Here is a 20,084-nt window from a genome sequence, read left to right as displayed (position 1 = left end):
CAGGCATAAAAATATTTTAAATTTATTAGAAAATATAAATTCTACAGGTATCTATTAGTAATAAATTAATAACGTGTGGGGTTTTTTTAATTCAAGTTGTGAAGCCACTGATTGAGGATAGTGATTTGAGATGCCATAGACTGAAATATAACCCATACCAAGCCTGAATACATTTTTACCTAATATGTATTGCCTGACTGCTGTGGGTACTGCTTCCTTTTTCGTTTGTTTGTTTAATTGCTCTTTCTTCAGGTCATTATTCTGTCTGCATAGCTTTGTCAGCTTATTCTGAAGTCAAAAGAGTAGTTCCTGAAAAACAAAGTGGCATTTCACTCCTCCTTCTTTGAACCTCTTCATGCCACACTTCCTGGGCTCTAACCACAAATTCTGCTATGAGTAAGGAAGAAGCATCCTCTTTACACCCCCGAGGACAATCCCCAAAGAAATCCCAACTGACTGTCTCAAGCTGTGCCAGGGCAGGTTTAGGTTGGATATTAGAAAGAATTTCTTTACGGAGAGGGTGATCAGGCATTGGAATGGGCTGCCCAGGGAGGTGGTGGATTCTCCATCCCTGGAGATATTTTAAAAGAGACTGGATGTGGCACTCAGTGCCATGGTCTGGTAACTGCGGCAGCAGTGGATCAAGGGTTGGACTTGATCTCAGAGATCCCTTCCAACCCAGCCAATTCTATGATTCGATGATTCTATGATTCTATGACTGTAGTTACCTTCTGAAGCAGGCATCAAGTCATGCATACCACTTGACTGATACTGAACATGATCTGTCAAGATGAGATACCGCAAAGGTAGGCACTAAATTCAGTGATCCGTACGTGATAACCGCAGGAGTAGAAATATACTGTACATGCAGCAGCAGTCAGAAAGAGAGATAACTAAGGCAAACTGTTTAGGTTAGAAATTGCCTGATACTGATGCTATGTCAAATGAGTCAGATAAAAAACCACCCAGTTAATATAAGCTTAGCAGCAGAAAGCACTGAAAAACAAACCTGTTGAAAAAACGTCTCTTCGGTAATATGAATACTATTGCTGGCACACTGCAAGTTAAAAAAACCTGATAGGCTGAAGTATGTTATTTAAGTTAGCTTTTAGATAAAGATATAAAGAATTCTCAACCTTAAATGCAGCTTTCAAACATGCAAAATTTTCTTTTTAGCAAAATTTTACTTTCTCAAATTGAAAACCACCATTATAAAAATACAGACAAGGAACAATTTCAGTTTCTAATGTCTCCTAATAAGTATAGTATACAGCAAGAAACTGGACTGCACCATTACAATGTAGAGGTCTTGTGTGGGAAATCATTGCTATTTTTCACCTAAATATAAAAAAATTCTTCCAAAAAGTGTAAATAAAAAAAAAGTTAATTAATTTCTCTTAGTTCAGACTTGTTTATTCCTACTACCATACTGTAAAATACAAAGGTTTTTTAGCCTCTAAAATCTTAATTAAGAAATACTTTTCTTATTAGGAATCCCCTTCAGCTGTTGTTTTTATTTGAATACAGCTGTACTGATGCAATCATACACTAAATGCTCACAGGGCTGGGTTTACAAACAGCGGGATATATGAAATTCCATATGCAAGAGAAGATGGAAAATATAAACAGTGACAGAAAATTTGAGCTGAGGGTTGTATTTAATTAAATACGGTGACAGAATACAAAACACTTGTGTCATTTAGGGGTTAAAAGCAGAAATAATATAGTTTAACCAGGAAATGAAAAGTAAACAATGGATATAAACAGAAATATTTTGCTATAATTATAATAATCACATGGACTAATTTGCCACCAGGTTAAAAACAGCAAACGGTATAAATCATATAAGAGAACAAACTACCTTCTGGAGAACCACAGAAAAAGAGAGAAGATGAAGAAGAGAGAAGAGAGACAATGGAGGTTAATGTGACTTCTAACCCTGTTGTTCAGCTGAGCTTTTGCACTTCAGAACTTCTTGTTTTCTATATAGTGCTTGTCTATGGTTTGCTGATCAGATCTTGCCAAAATATGCATCATGAAAAGTTTTGTTTTTTTTTTTTTGTAAAGTGCTATACAAATGTATCATATACAATAGAAAAAATTACAGTTACATTTTGAATAAACAGAACAGTGTAGGAGAGTTAAAAAAATTTTACCCCATTCTTTTTCAAGATAAAAAGCAAAAAAGATTGAACTATTCTTAAAAGAGATCCATAATATCCACTTTACTGAATGTGTATCTTTTAAAAAGAATTAACCACTTTTGATTGCCCTAAAGCATACAGGCATAAGAAATGGAAACATCAAAACTAATTCTTACCTTTCAAACCTCTCATTGCAAACTTTCAAAACAAGTATTTTTTTCAAATTTTCACAATTTCAAGAATCCTAAACCATCCCTTCTTGTTAGAGGGAATTTTCAAGTATTTTACCCAACTCATTGCAGTAGTTTGACTCTTTGCCTTCAGAAGGAGAACAAATTCCAGGAATCATCCTACTTGCCTCTGTTGCTTTGGGTCAGTTCAGGTTTACAGTTAGATAGTCTACATTCCTCAGTTTATTTAAATAACTAAATCCATCCCAACTATTCTTTACTCTAGATGAAAACAACAGGAAACATCCAAGAGCTTCAAGAAGCACCTTGTAATAATATGTATTTATGTATAATTATATATGTTACTAGCATGTGCACTAGAAGCATATGCTATTCTAGAACCCAATAGAGAAGTATTTAATGAGAACAACTTTTTCACTTTGGTAAGTCAGTGGTGAAGGGGTAGGTGTCACACCTCTTTATCCCTTTGTCATGGTGAATAGGCCTTGTTTTAGTGTGGTCTGTCATCCATAACTATTTTGCACATAAAGTAAACTATTGTATGCTATTCCCTTTCCTTTCTACTTTTCTATCCATCTGTACCAACAGATACCTATACCAATACAGAAGAATAGGTAGGTACATAGATAGATAGATGGATATATATGATAAAGAATGTCACTTCTTAACTGTTTCAGTAGATCAAAGTACATAAAATGTACTGCAACAATTATCCACAGGATTACTTTCATCAGTGACATACTAAGTGGTGATCTTTGGAGAAACGATTGGAATAGTTGCCACTTCATGTTCCATTAAGGTGTTCCTAATTAAGACATACGTATACATGAAATAATTTCTTAATTATTCTTTGTATAAAATCTCGGTGGTCCCACAGGCAATTGGTTAATAAAAGCAGGACATGAGGCATTCGTGGTAATAAAACATAATTCACAATATGTTATTACTATTTGTCATTTCTTTCTTTCTGCCCTCCCAACATTTTCGTATTTCTGGTATGGAACTGCTAATCAAAAGGATTTTTGCAAATTTCACACATTTTACCATAATATCTTTTGCTTCATTTGCCTTAACATCCAATTGTACCTGCTTTATGTGCTGTCCTTTTTCATGATTTGGTGTTGAAAAGAGCAATTCTAAACACTTATGACACACAAAATTGATGAATAAGCTCAGCATCCTCATTCTTAAATGCATTAGAATAATAATTATTTTGTGGCATTTAATCTACTTCCTGGAATCTTCCAGGCAGTGAAAGACAGTGGGGTATCATGGCAGCATGCAGAAGAATATGTAAAGGACAGCAATCTTCGTTGACGGAGAAACTGATTCTTTGACGTACCAGCTCTTTTCTATCTCTAACCTCTATGAATCTATGATACTCAAACATACTGCAGCTAACCCATTTGAACTTTGTAGTAATTGCTCTTTTACTCTTTCTCTGCATTTACATGTATGTGTGTATCTGTGCAGATTTGTATAAAAGCAAAGCATGCCTTATTTCAATGCTTTTACCCAAAACGGTATAATGCTTAATATCCTGCTGCTCTGATCTCCTATAAATTATTGTACTTTCTATTCCACACATTAATCACCTTAGTACTTCAGATTTTGACCTCTCATTCTCTTTTATCTTACCACTGAATCATATTTGCTTATTTATGCATGTGCATCTTCAAGTGAGGAAAGATAAAATACGAAAGTCTCAAGAACTAAAAGTATGGTATTTGGAACTGTAGCAGCAGCCTTGATTAGGGCAATGACTCATTCAGTGCTGGCCATAGCACATAATGGTAAATGTTAAATATTCTTCTGTCATTACAGCTGACATGGTGGTAAATGAAAGAATTTCCTTTTTATTTAATTATTTATATTTGGCTAGATTGTTAATGGAACTTCTGCTAAAAAAAACAAAGAACCTTTGGTAGTGCTTACATTTTTCCTTATTTATCTTGCATACTATCAACAAGGATCAGCTTTCCCTCTGCAAAAGGAATCGTAACTGCTTATCACTCAGATGATATGCAAGAAAAAGCCCTGCATTTATGGACAAACTGTTATCTGTGGCATGCAGAGACACATGAAATATCAAAATAAAAATGCATCAACATTAATGTCAGCAAGGAGAAGGGAAGCAGAACCTGCCACTTTGATTAAGAGATCACCTGACAGAACTCCTTCCTGTGTATGGAGAACAAATATAAAACTCTGGCAACCAGGCAGAGCTGCTGTTTTCTTAAGTCAGAATTATTAATTGCTTTGTAATCTTTGTTGCACCTCACTCTAGTTACCCTATAGCCCATAAAACTCAAGATTAGACTTTGTTTACCTTTGCTCCATATCAAGCATATTAAACCTGTTTCTCCTTCATTGGGAAAGTAACTTTCTACAACTGTTTATGCTTCTCCTGTAATGGTCTTTTCATTAGTATATATGAGTGGGTTTAGGTAACAGGCTTTCCAGAATCAGCAGGGTAATTTTTTTATGTCTGTCTTGTTTTGTGAAATAACGTAGTGTATGCAAATGATAGATTTCTCCTGTCAAAGCGACTGCTGTACATGTATTAAAAAAACTTGTAATATCACTATATTTAAGCTCTTATTCTAGTATCTCATTTTTAATACAATATCCCAGACACTAAATTCTGAATGTTGACCAATGTCATAAAAAATGTGTAAGTGGCAGTGAAATGGTACCATCAGAGACTCATAGTGCCACACCGCCACAGGAATTTAGAAGAAATACAGTCCAAGAGTCTTCATATCCATCTGAATAATCTGTCCATCCTGCCATTTAGTTTAGTTCAAGATAATTCCTGTTCTCAATCAGAATTTCCTGAATATCCAACAAACTATGTTGTTCTCATTGCAAGTTTTCAATTCTATTTCCCAGTCCCCCTTCCTGAAACCATGTCGGTAAAGAATAGAGAGGATCAAAAGCCACTGGCTACAAAGGGATTCAAATGTGGGACCAATGCTGCTTACTGTCTATGCCATCAAGATCTTGGCTTATGCAACTATTCTCCGTTTCCAGTAGAGAAAGGAAGAAATAATGCATGATTTTACACTCCCCCTCAGCAGTAATAAAGCCTAATCCTTTTCTAATGCATGACCTTTAGACGGGACATAAAAATAGGTTTTTACTTTTCCCATTCAAAAATCTAAGCAGATTGGAGTCAGACCTTTGAGTACCCCACACTAAACAGCCTAAAAGGTTTTTTTGCTGCTTTGCACTTTATGAAGATCTGCAGTAAGCCTGTAAAGAAATGTCCTCAAGCTGATGCAGGCAATTATCATAGGTATAACTAAATGCATTACATTGCTATTCTTAAAAGGTTCTGGGTAATCTAGTATTGAAATTGTACTATACAGAATATCTTTTTTCAATATATAATTTCATGGAACACTATGCTTCTCTCCTTTGACTTTCACTGCCCCATCAGATTAGTTCCTCACCCATAATTTCTGAAACTTGTTTGGTGGAATATAATGGCTCAGGGAAAAAGCACATTGCTTTTTGTGTCCTTTCAGGCTATTAATCATTAGTAACCTTGTATTCAGAGTTACTTCATTAAATATGTATGCCTTTTGGTAATCTAATGCCTAATATATATTACAAACATCGTGCACTAACAGCAATTATAGTCTCTCTAATGGCTTTTGTAATTGTAGTCCCATGTTGGAGAAGCCTGTGAAGTCTGAAATTCTAAAAATACCAGTAAGACAGCTTCTGCTAAATGATAGCTTAGTAATAAACACATGGAGAGAGGTATTGGTTTGGAACATGATAGGATAAACTATACAGAAAACTGAATTATTAAGATTCATCTTTATTTCAGTCTGATGAAGAACAAAAAGATAAAGCGGAAAAGTATATCATAAAGACCTCAAAATATCAGGGCACTATAATATCACTGTTTAGTTCACATGTCTGCAGTGCACTAAGACTAGTGCACTAAGACTAAGACTAAAACTTTAGAAAGTTTTTTTTTTTACCTTTCTCAGCGCAAATGGGTTGCAAAATCAAGGACTAGCAGAATAATCTTGGTGGAGTTCTCAACACATTTTCCACTTTCTTCAATTAAACTACACTATGAATGTCTACCAAAAACATTTGAATGGCACAAAAATTAATAACTCAAGGTGCTTTTATTTTATTTGTCTTATGCTTAACCCTGCTATATTAAGGGCAATGCTATGATACAAACCACAATATATAAACCCAAAGCCAACTATAGGCTTTTATTTCCAGTACTTTTTTCCTCTCTATTTCATTTGACTTTCATAGAATATGACAAGTTGTCAGAAAATATCTGACATGCTTTATAACTGATTAAAAAACTTATCTGGATTACAGCTGGCAGTAGCAAGTTGTTTCTTAGGTTCTTAATGAAGATTGCTCTGTAGCCTAACTGATGAATATTTCCTAAAAAAAGGAGTGATAAGAGTTTTGTTTTTTTTTTTTTAAAGATTTTCAATATAGTTACTTATGATATTTAGAAGTATCACTGGCAAAGAGCAAGGCCCATGAAATTTGAGAAGTAATGTTAATTCCAGAATTTCTGACTTGTTATAGGTGGAGAGGGATCACTGACTGAGCTTCCAAAAGATATTCTAGTGTTTAATATCTCATATTTCTGTGACAGAAGAAAACTTTTAGGGTTCTTACTAACAAAAAGCTGCCCTGCATACACACAAAAGAGTGCAAAGGAACAAGGACAGGTAGGGAGCCAAAAGAGCACCCTGTCCTGGCTAAACCCATGCCCACCACAGAAGAACCATCAGCCCATTAAAGGCTCCTTCATGCACTCAAGGGAACCATCAGTGTGTCCAAAGCTCTGAGAACTCCAAGAACTTTTCTTGCACTCTTCATTTTATGTACTTCCATCAGGTTCAAGAGTCCATTTTCTTAAGTGTTACACAAATGTATTCCATAAATTTGTGATTGGAGGTCCTTATTCTACAGTTTTCCGCATAAAGATTTAGCTTTGTATGCACAGTTTGTCTAATTTCTGCTGTCTCACCAGTGTAATAAAAACAATAACAGGTTTATTGTCTAAGACTGTTAAAAGTTTCAGAAAGAGAAAATGGTAATTAGAGAACTAAGTTCCAAAAATTAATTATAGTGACAACTAACCAACCTAGCACTAGCAGTGTAACTAAAATATCAGAACAGGAAATATTGCTTAGAGCCACAATCTTAAAATATAACATTAAAAGCAGTTTAGACATTTGTTAGGAAGTAGCCAGGTACAGTCAATAGACATTATATTTTTAGAAGATACTTTAAAGCCAGTCAGTAGAAACTTCTGGTTTGATCTCACTATTTAAAGAAAGCTCTGATGTCAGGTCAAGTGTTTTGAGAGAATGCTGTTTCCTCAGAATATGTAATAAAATGCTTTACAGCTCACTATTTCTGTTGCAGAGCATAGGCTCCCCAGGAAAGTAAGAATTTATGGTAATACAATATTTTTAAAAGGTAAATGAGAAAGGTCATTCTTCCTTTTCCTTGGACAAAATCATGACTTAGCTTAGAAAGAGAGACCTCTGTCAATTTCTAAAACTCACAAATTGGCAAAGACATTATTAAGAACTTATCAGGCAAAAAACACCTTTTCCTTCATGGTTTAGCTTTTCTCATCCCAGAATTTCTTGCCTATGTAGCTGAAAAGAGGGCTGAGTGAAATGCACAACTATCTAGTAATAGGTAAGCTGTTTTCAGTCCTAGTATGGAAAAAAGAATACATGTATCTGCTATCCACCCATAAAAATAACATTAGAAAGACATTTTGTGATATTACATACCTGATGATTCACAGCCTATGATTTCTCTTTTGTCTTAAGATCACCCTCATGTTACCCATTTCTTTACGGAGCTCTCACTTCAAGCAAATGACAACCAATGAGATAATCTTAAAATAAACGCTTCATTAATACCTCTGAACATTCAAAATTTTGAAAAGAGTTGTACAGTGTGAGGACTAGTAAGCAAGACATCATTGTCTTAGCCTTCAGCATAGGCAATCCTTTAAGTATCTGCACTACAGTGTTTCTGAAACTATTGCTGGAATATTTAAAACAAAAGCTTTGGAAGTGTATCCTGGAATGGAATGCCCCTTCGGGGGTGTAAGATTTTAAACTGTAAGGAATATTTTTAATCAGTGCTGATTGCCAGTTTTTTCCAACATTCAGAGACTGTAATATTAATGACATAGATCATTTAATTTGAGTATTTTAGAAATTCTCTCCGAACCTGAGAGGAGTCTGCATAGCTTGGGGATCAACTGCATACTGTGTGAACAGAATCTAGATTAAATATTTAAATGTATTATCTGGGTCTGCAGGTGCAAAAATGGTATATGAAATCAACAACTGTCCCAAAAATCACTCTATGAAAAATAGATGACCGGTTTAAATAATCAGAACTAATAACTCTGTTACATCTGTAACTTCTGTGATTCCGTGATTGCTGCAAAGATGTTTTGAATGCATCTATTTCTATGCAAATTTAGTGTGAATATGTCTGTTTATATGCAAATAAAACAGAATATGAAAATGGATTTTTTTAAAGATTATTCACTTTTTAAATGTAACTACAAAAATACACAGTAATATCTTTGTTCTTTTGATGTAATCGCTATAATTTCTTTGAAAATTTCCATCCATCTCCTACCGGGTGCTGGGTTTATCTCAGATAATAAAATGTGTTAACATAAAATTAAGGATAATGTCAGAAGCTTGCAAGCAAAATTATTTACAAAACCATGAAGTTTTAAAAATTATGGAGACAGGAACTTTGGAGTTAAAGGCAAAATTAACATTTCAAAGCAAGAAAATATACAGTTATTCCCAAATTACCTTAACTCTCTCTCTGTAGACACCCCACTCATATTCCCCTTTCTCGATGTCCTAAAGACATGTTATTCTTTAGTCTAGTTTTCCTGAAAGGCTTTTTAAAAATCCAAAACTCATTTATTGAGTGTTCACCTTTATCAATAAGTGATAGGAATGTTTCCCACAGACAATAGTCATAGGGTAGTGTTCATGTATAAAATCTGGATCTGTATGCTGTGAACTGGGCAAGCATTTCACATTACCCATAACACTATCCTTAAAAATCACTGAGAGCTGGGTGTTCCTCAGAACCATATAGTGAAGTCCAATTTATTTTTAGGCTTATGCTCCTTTAAAGGAAATGCAGCAATTTGATGGCTACCCCCATATTTAAGTACTTACTTACACTGGAGAGTAGTTCCTATGTCAAGAAACTTTTTAGCCTCCAAAACAAAACTAGCCAGAGCAAGATGGCTCTGAAAAACATTACAGTTAAAAAGATGGGGTTCTTTTCACCTCACTCATCCAAAAGTCCTCTAAGTCTAGAAATCTTCTATACTCAATAAATCATCTCCAGAGATTAAATCACCCTACTGTTCTTAAAAGAATTGTGGTTGATGAGCTGAATCAGTGAATTTCTGGTTAAAGAGGCTCCTGCTCAGACAAGGGACTTGTTCAGTAAATTTCTGAATATAGCCAAGGTTGGAGTGTTCAGTAAAATCCACAGTAGAAAACAATACCTTAGTGTCCGACTGGCATTTCCTTACATCCATTGCTGAAGACAGCAGAAAGGTGTCCAGATCCTCTACCTGATACAAGTGAACAGACCTATCTTCCTCAGTCTCTGCTTATAAATCATGTACTCCAGATTCCACCTTAGTGGCCCTCCACTGGATTAACTATGCCCATGTCTTCATTTTACTGCAGATCAGTAACCATGCACAGCATTTCATGTGCACTCTCACTAATGCTGAAAATAGGGATGACTCAGACTCCACAGCCTTTGGGCAGTAGATGCTGAAACAGCTGGTCACCTTTGTGACAAGGGCATAATCCATCAGGACAAGGTCCTTTCTGCAGAACCGCTGTGCAGCCAGTCAGCTTGGAGGTTGGAGGTTCAATCCCAGTTGCAGGACTCTGCATTTTCTTTGGCAGAACTTCATGAGGTTCCTGTCAGCCCATTTCTCCAGCCTGCTGTCCTCAGGCCATCCTTCGCAGCTGCAGCCTCCCATAGCCCATTATCTATGTCCTTAATTAGGAACTTATATATAATTGGCCTTGGTATGAACCTCTGAAGGATATCCTTCATCATAAAACAATTATAACCTTATCCTGAGGGGCTGACCTATCTCTGAAACTCTGGCCTCTTTTGATGTCTAGCCCCTTATCAGTGTGAACCAATATCTTGTTTTTTGGGCTAGGATCTCTCATAAACCATATGTACAAGGTTTAACATAATGGTATATTAATTCTCTCTCATACCTTTAAACAAAAAGAAAATGCCTACCTGAAGATTTTGGACTGTAGTGACTTAATATTTGTAGCAATACTACCAATTGATCTAAGTAAGCCCTAGGTTAAAATTGTAATTAAAACTTCATTATTTTACTTACAAAATCATAATATTCTGATGAAAATAGATTCTCCTTTTGGAAAAAAAAATAAAACAAACAGTAACTTAACACAGCTTGGTTTTAAGTAGAAAATTTTTTTTAATTTCAGTCTTAAATACAGTCCTATTAGATGAGAATTATGACTTCTCCAATAACTTATTCAGTAACAGCCTATCTAATAATTTATCAGCAGGAACTAATGAACTCCCACACACTATACCATTTCATTTAGTCTAGAAAAATACACATTAAACTGAATGTCATCCACAGAATCTATATTCAAAGCACAAGTGCAAACTTAAATATGGAACTGCTATAATGAACAAACTCAGTAAATAAACTCCTTATTTTAAATCCTCTACAGATTATCATAAAGCAGACTGAGAAGCAGCAAAATTGCCTCTTTCTTCCAGTATTCCATTTACTTTAATGCATTGTCTCAGTGTTATATTGATATAAAGATGTTTTAAAATGGTGCCTGTAATCTACATTTTTGATCTGTTTAAAGAGCTGCTGGCTTCAGCAGAACATTAATGCAAATAAAATGTACCTGCTGGTATGATTAGCTGAATCAAATGATGGCATTTAAGTAACACCTAAATAATCTTAATTAGGATCTTCAGCTCATCTTAGCACTTGGAACTCTACAGATGGATAGTCTTAATTATCAGCCTTTTGATTAGGATAACAGCTCTAATCAAGATGATGTGGTTCTGATAGACAGCATATCAGTAAATTAATGACTGTTGTTAAAAGGAAAACATAAGTGAAAAACAAGAGCTGTCTGCTATCTGGAACACGGTGAAAGAATAAAGTCTACAGTATGTGAAGAAATTAATGTTTTGTGGGAAGAACATAAGTATTCACATTTGGTATGTGTGGAATTGAGCCAATAATAACGCCTACTCCCAGTTTTCCCCATTCTACTCCCCCACACAAAATATGGCTATGAGTTCTCTCTTGTACAGTCACAAATCATGAGTAATGCAAATTAGTTTATAAACATTCCTTTTTGACACCTTATGATTTTATGAAAGTCCAACGGACGCAGGACATTTGAACCAATGCCAGTGAAAAGGTTCCATATGTAGGTAAAAGCAACAAATGGCTTGTTAGTGGGTGCTGTTCATTTGAAATGGAGGCTATAAATTTAAAAGTATTGCTACATCACAAGAAACACCAAAACCATATATGAAAATGCAACACTTTCTTGCAGCCAAGTTACATGGTGTAACTTCCGCCTATGAGATGTTTCATCAGTCACTGCTGGAAAATTAATATAAATGTTGGACTAATTAGGATACCAAGGCAGATTATGGCAAAGTGTTTGTTATCCAATACCCAGATATTGAAATTATGAGTTAAATGTTTCCAAAAATGCATTTAATTAATCCTAATGAACTCAACCATATATTTTACTAATATATCAGTAACTGTTTTTAGTGATTTTGTATTAGCAAATGTAAGTCATTGGAATGTCAGCTTTTTTTGCCTAGTCAAGATTACACATCAACATCTCACACTTTCAGATGAGGGGGAGACCTATGGGGAAAAAAAGTCAATTTCAACTTTAAACATGCGTCTTGGGCCTACTTTCTAATAAACTCTAGTTTTCTTACTGAATATAAACAAACTTCATCACTATCGTTTAGGGAAATAATAAACAAAACAACATAAAACCCACCCCAAACCACACAAACCCAACAGAGCTCAAAGAGAAAGAGCATCATAAAGGTGGAAAATGACAGCTGGAAGTGAAAGACGGGTGTGTTTTGGGGGAAGAAATGGGCAGGACAGGAAAAGGAACGTAGTCCTTAAACAAGCAGTTCTTTAACAAGCAGCTCTATAACAGCTTATGTACACCAGCTTATCAATGTCTTCTTTGAATATTCAAAGAATTCAGTGCAAGAGAGGGGTTTTTTGTTTGAACTTTTATGTTTTATTTCCAGGGAACACTGTCAAATCCCTGCTACCTTCATACAAACTTAGAATGGAAAACCAAGTGCTATGGAGAGAATGACTTCTCTTCTATAATCAAACTAACCCTGCATGCCATGACAGTTAATGAGCTTATCTGATTAAGACTGTCTATAAGATCAAACGACCTGGGAAATTCTGGGTTTGGACACATGAAAAAAGGAATTTTCAGGCACAAGTGACAGTCATAAATGCTTTTGAGAGATAAAAAGAAAGTAATTTAAAAATACTGACGCTGAAATCAGATGACACTCTTCCTAAAATAATCACTGGAGGAAATATTAGTGAAGACTCAGCATTTCCTGATCATATCACCTAACAACTAGTCAGGTCACATGATTGAAGATCTTCCCTTGAAAACAGAGATCAATGAGAATAACTCAGAGAATATGAACAGTGACAATTTCACAGTGACTTAAGATTTCCACCTTAACTTAACAAACACTTGATTGATTTATATAAAACACCAAGTCAAAATGTCCCATACAAACAGGAGTCATCTTACTAACTGTATTGAGCTGAGGTAAAAAAAAAAAATTATATTATGGTTTGTGTAATCTCATGTAGATGTCCCTTCTCCCCCTAATGCCTTCCCCATCTAATCTACAGACACTAAAGAGACATGATCCAAAAGAAAATCTGGGGATTAATTCTCCAATTATGCTGTCAGGTGGGACATGATCAAAGGTATAGCTTGAAGTTCTAATACATGCAAACACAAGGGGAACATGAATGTTAAAAAAATATGCAAATAAAGCTAGATTTTAAGCCTCAATATACATAAGATTTTAGTGTAAGCAAAGCATACTTACTAGTGCATTAATTTTTTTTAGTCTGCATAGTCTCCAAATTTACATGTGCTACTTTGGCCGAGTGCATATTTTCTCACACTTCTAATACAAGTGTTAGATTTAAGCATTTAGAAAAAGACAGGAATAAGGGAGGAAACCAAAATATTTATAATGAACCACTTTCGCCTTTTCTTATGTGAGACTTTTAAATCTATCTGTCTATTACATAGAATTAAGATAGTTTTTAAAATTATGTGCTCAAATTCCTTGTGAATTTTGTGTTCCAGAACAGAATCCAGAATAAGACAATATATAAAAGGTAATACCTTGATAATCATTCATTTATCGACTATCATCCTAGCAACTCCTGTATTTAGAAAGGTAGTATTATTCAATAGGGTAAGCAGCAATATGTAGTTTATTAAATCAGCCAGTAAATGGCATCTAAATGTATTTATTTTATACATCATATGATCTAACAATTTTAATTACTTGATTTTTAATAAACACTTACATAGTGCTTGCTCTAATGTCAGTTAAATGCCTATTTGTAAGTAAATAACCATTACCAATTTACATTCATAATGTAGAACCCTGATCCTGCAAGTAGAACCACACAGATGGATTCTGGTACCACACTGTCCCCAGTAGGACACAGTGGAAAACACAAGAGAACTCATAAAAGTCCAAAAGTAACAAACAAAAAAAGCTCTGTGCTATGTTTTTTTTTTTGGATGGGAGTGTGTGTGTGTGTTTTTCTTTGACAACCACCATACACACCATATCCTGCACGCTGTGTCCAAAACTCTGGGAACAAAAGCTAAAAGACTGAAGTCTGGATCCATATAGAGGGCAAGCTCTTTGCCTGCTGACACCTGTGTTTGTGCTGGTGCACAGTAAGGTTGCTCAGGCCCCAGGTGTCACTTTTTGAGTATTTTGTGTGTGTACAGAAAAATATCCCATTTTAGTAATTGCATCCACAATGAGCCCTTCAGGCCATTGCTGACTCCTTCAAGGGCTGCTTCATGTTCATCTTTGGTGCTATTTCATATACTTAAAGGAATTAAGTTTCTTGTGTGTTTCTAATGATGTAGAAATCTCTGAAATAATGCTATCCTGTGCCACTGAAAAGATGTGAACTGAGTAGCAGGGAAAAAGGAAGAAAGAAAAAAAAGGGCAGCGACATAACAAGACCCTTAATGACATTTGATATTGAAATTGCTCATCATTTGCCATGGTACTAATTGGTCTCAATCTAAGACTTTTCCATTTAAAATTATATGCTTCCCTGCTGTAGGTTATGGCTATCAATTAATTATAACAATGACATTTCCTGATGAGAGCTGGATCACTGTCAGCATTGGGTAAAGTCTTTAAACCCACATTCCCATAAAAGCCTAAAATTATTGAGCATTTAAGACAGACATTTTCTATTTTTCTTCATTTTTGTCAGTTTGCTAAAATTCTGCTTACAAGTTTCGTAGCTGATTTATGATTCAAGATATTTATGTCACAAAGTTAAACCCATGAAATGTTTATGCCACACAAAGCTAATAGGGATATGGGAATTAGTCATCCTTAAAGGGGTTTTTTTTGGGCTTTTTGGGTTTTTTTGTTTCTGTTTTGTTTGTTTGTTTTTGCTTTTTTATCAATTTAAGGCATATTAAGTAGAGGAAATTAAGCTGAGTTTAGCATGAAAAATGTGAAAATATTATTTAAATATATCTGGAATATAGTAAAGGCAATTGACTTAGAGTAGGTATTTAATATGGACAATCTGTGCTAATGTAATGTCTAAAGTGTAGGCAGGTAATTTTATTTTAATATTTTAATTTTTTAGTGAAATATTTGATAATGTCTCTATATGGGCAACAAATATATTGTGACTAATATTTTAGAGAGTTAACTATGTAGGTGCTGATTCAGTAGCTTCTGCTAGATATGCTATATTTTAAACACATTGAATATTTGAAATGTTTTGATCACAGGACTGCAAATATAAAAAATATATCTGAAGATACATTAAAACTCACGATGACTGAATTTCATGAAACTCCAGTTGATCCACTGCTTGCATGACTTCTAAGTTTCTCTTTTTAATTTTTTTCTGGAAGCAAGGGACAAATGCCTGAGGTCTGGAAATATGAAACAGAGTTCAAATGCAAATCAGGCCTTTTTTTTCAATGTAGTTGTGGAACATCAGTGAGAAAGTGAAGTGGCACTCAGTGTGACACATCTGCAGTCACATGTGAGCACCCAGTTTGACCCTCAACTAATATTATCTTTCCCCATCTTGTCTTCCCCACCAAAATAGAAGAAAAGGTTGTCTCCCCTGTTACCTATGCAAATTCTTCACGTTCCCTTTTGACTAAGATCAGCTGAGGCCAAACCTGAACCATGCATATAATATTATGAACCATTATCCAAACTGAAAAGATGCTCCATTGCTATAACTACATAATGATACATTATGCTAATCTTCTCATAATAACAATAATATTAAAATAATAGTCATGGGTATTACAACAAGTAACAGCCTGAGGCATGACACTGGGATGAGCATCCTGTCCTTAGAAACAATTGCAATGTACAGCTGGCCAGAAGCAGTAACTGCATTTTGGAGGAGGGGTAGGGGAGAGAGAAAAAAAATAATCTAGTATTTTATTTTCTTTATGTTGAAAACACATCCTTAATTTTGCACATGATGGAAAAAGAGTTCAAATGTCATTCATCTAGGCTGCTCCAAACTCTCTTTAAAGGACTGAAACAGTCAAAAAGCATTCCTAAAGACAGTTTCACTGAAACCCACATTATATTTTGTAAAACTCAATTTGATACTTTCTATGAATCAGCTTTTTCATTTAATTTTTTCCCCTGCATGTTTGTAACTGAAATACAAAATAAAGTGACACTCATATAGGGGTTTACTTACTCACTTTAAGATCAATTATATTTAAGATTTCTTAGCTGCTTCATGATTCTTGAACTAGCTTTTCAAATTTTTAGCTCACACAAAGTGAGGCATTGCTTAATGTCTATTTAAATCAGGAAAAATGGAAAAAAATAAACAATTTTCAAGCCAGAACTTTTGACTTCAAGGCTATATACTTATTTAAAGTACCTGGAGTATTCCTAATAATTTCAGGAAAAACTGATTGTGAACTCCAGATATTGGAAAATTAATCTTGGGCAAACAAGGCTTGACACTAATTGGTTACAATGCCTATGATAACAAACTGTTAACAGGGTAGGCTTAGAATGTCAATCGTCAACCAGTTGGTTGTATCAGAAACTAAATGCTTATTTAAGCAAGTTGTAGGAGGAAGGTAATCTGAGGAGGGTTCAGGTTTATTTTGTTTGCTTAACATTTTTTGCAGGGGAAGAAGTGAAGGAATGAAGGAGGAGGATAGATATAGTAGGAAACAATTGATGTAAAAAAACCCACAACATTTTAATAAAATTATTAACCCAAAGACAAAATTCTGACATTGGATGAAAGAGCGCACATATCATCAGATGTGAAGGTACATGCTCAGTGTTAAAGAAAGTAGTTAGATAAGTCATCTAATGTATGGGAGAAATGAGGGTGATTCTTTCCCTTTTTACAGAGGCTCAGAGTCACAAGGCCCATGAAGGTGAACCACACACCAGACATTATGAATAGTGCTAGAGAATGATGTTGCTGTGAGGCAACATAGATGTTCAATTTAACATCTACTCAGAAGATAAAGAGCTGGATTTTAAGTTACTTGACTTTGGTTAGTGCCGTAGTATTTTGGAACTGGGGAGGTTACAGGGGTAGCTCACGTAAGAAGCTACTGGAAGCTCCCCTGGTTCCAATCCTGGCCCTGTCACTGCCGAAGGCCAAGCAGATATGGGAAGCTAGATGCACCTCTGTAATAAACATATTCAAGAAAGGGGAAACAAAGCTGAAAAAAATATAGGAAAGAGACCTGCAGAGAAGAGGAGGAGGTGAGAGAGCCATGACAGAGAAAAGAGAACAAGGTCACTGAAGAAAGAGGAAAGAGCAGAGATTTCCCCACAGCCCATGGTGAGCTGTGCCCCTGCAGCCCATGGAGGAGTATGGGGGAGCAGTCCCTGAAGGATCACAGTGGGGTAAATGTGGATTTGTAGCCCCTGAAGTGTTACAGGAGGGCAGACATCTGAAGTGGCAGCCTGTGCAGGATCACAGAGAGAGGCAGATGTGTATCTGCAGCCATGGAGGAGCCTGTGTCAGAAAAGGTGACTGTATCAGACTGTGACTGTGGGCAGCCTGGGCTGGAGCAGTCTGTGCCCTGAGGGACTGCACCTGGTAAGAGGGACTCATGCCAGAGGTACTTGTGAAGGACCCTCTCCCATGAGAAGGACTTGACACTGGAGCGGGGGAATATGTGAGGAGTCCTCCTCCTGAGGAGGAAAGCAGCAGAAACAGCGTGTGGGGAACTGACCCTAAACCCCCCTGCCCCTGCCCTGTGCCCTGAGGGGGAGGTGGTAGTGAAGCGATTCAAGTCTGGGAAGAAGGGAGGGGATGGGAAGGTATTAAAATCTGGCCATGTTTTCTCATTCTCCTTGTAGATTAAATTAGGTTTTTTTCCTTCCCAAGTTGAGTCTGTTTTTTGCCTGTTGCCATTATTGGGGAATTCAGACCTCCCTATCCTTATCTCTATTAATGAGCCTTAAGGGTTTTCTCCTCCCTGTCCCTGTGGGTGGGTGAGTGAGTGCAGACCTGGCTGGTACTGGCTGAGCCTAAACTATGGCACTTACTTTTGCCAAAGAGAGCCTAAACTATGGGTCTGCCACTTTCTGATCACAAAGTTAATGAGTACAGAAAAAACACAGTCTCACCCTTTTCAGTAATTCCTAAGAACTGTAGCCAACACTGCATTTTGTTAAAAGAACTCCCTTGCTGGTATATTCTGGCTGTGCTGGCTGTCTACCTGATGAGTTAGAGCTCTCAAGAACACTTGTATAACTTCTAAATGTTGTCATGATGAGGGAGGTATTTCTATCTTTGCTTTTGTTATACTTTCATTACTACTAAAAATCCTAGTGAAATATGTAGGTTTTTATTTGAAAAAGTTCAAACTATGAAATTCCTTCAATTTGATTTTACCTCACCAAGATTATAAACCTAGTTGACATCTGTGCAAACCACTTCAACTGTTGAATTATTTATTCTTGGCAACTAAGTTAACTACCTATATGTTAGGGATAAAATACTGGAGAAAGTAGGAATAAGCTTAAAATTGAGCCATTGACATCAAAGTCAATATTTATGTGCTATTTAAAAATGTCAACTGCCAATAGTAAATGCTATGCAAAATAAATCAAAACAACCCCCCTTGCATTGGGAGAGACAGGGATTGTGCATTTGTACAATTTTTAACTTTCCTGTCTCATTTTAATTTGATTGTGTGAGCATATTTGTACTCTTGAAATGAAGAAGGTAGAGCTAGCTGCCAAAGATAAAAATAGTCTTTCAATATCTTTTTGTCTGTTTTTGTTGCTTTGTTTTCCTATAAGGTCTGAGTAGTGCAGTCTGAAATAGATGAAGACCACCACATTAATTTTCTATTGAAATAAGGAAAAAAGAAGTCTTTTCAATTTTATGTCTTCTGTTACAGTTTGAAAGGTAGACATATTACTTAAAAATTACCTGGAATGCTCAAATTTATTATGGAAATTTAAAGTACATGGATTATGCATTCTAGAATCTATTATTTATGATTTATGTTTAGGAAAAGATGCTAACAGACGAAGACAAATAAAAAGTGTGAATAAGCCTTCGGGTGAAAGATTTTTTTTAAAACCTGCATCTACCTGCCGTTTTTAGAAGCCTACCATCTTAAAGATAAGGTAACAGAGAAATCTTACATCATACAGAAACATGAATTTTCTTTTGTTCTCAGCAAATTATTTTTTTTATATTTAAAATAGCACAATAATAATGAGATCCCTTGGAACATCTCTGTTGTAACAAAACGTTGTTTTTAGTAGAAATATTCATTTTAGTGAAATTATTTACTATATTAGTGAGTTTTATTTATAATTTCCGTGTAAAAAATGTTCAAGCTTATAAACAGTTAAGTGAAAATATATGAATACAAATATAAAAAAAAACAAACCCAAAACAAAACAAAAAAATAACATTTTATCGGGTATGGGAAAATGAATGTTAATCAATTTGGTTTTACTTAATATTTTTGTTCTTCCACCATTATAAAAAGAACCATACCTGTTTATGTGTTTAGAACTGCACATGCAAATTGGAAGCAAACTCTAATGGCATCACTGCCTCCTGAACTCTTTGTAGAGTAGGAATATATAAGAACATTATTACAGAAGAGATGGATTGTGCTTCTATTAATTACATTAACCTGTTTTGAAATCAGACTGGAAGTTTTATTCAGAAAAACCTTAAGTAAATTGATGCACTTTATTTTGTCAAAATTATTCATGACACACAACCAAAAAATGAAATACACCTTGTAATTCATTAATATCTTCTTATGTCTTAATATTCCTTTCTTGTTCA

Source organism: Calypte anna, chromosome 1 (assembly GCF_003957555.1).
Source record: "Calypte anna isolate BGI_N300 chromosome 1, bCalAnn1_v1.p, whole genome shotgun sequence".
NCBI lineage: Eukaryota > Metazoa > Chordata > Aves > Apodiformes > Trochilidae > Calypte > Calypte anna.
This window is presented reverse-complemented; position numbering follows the sequence as displayed.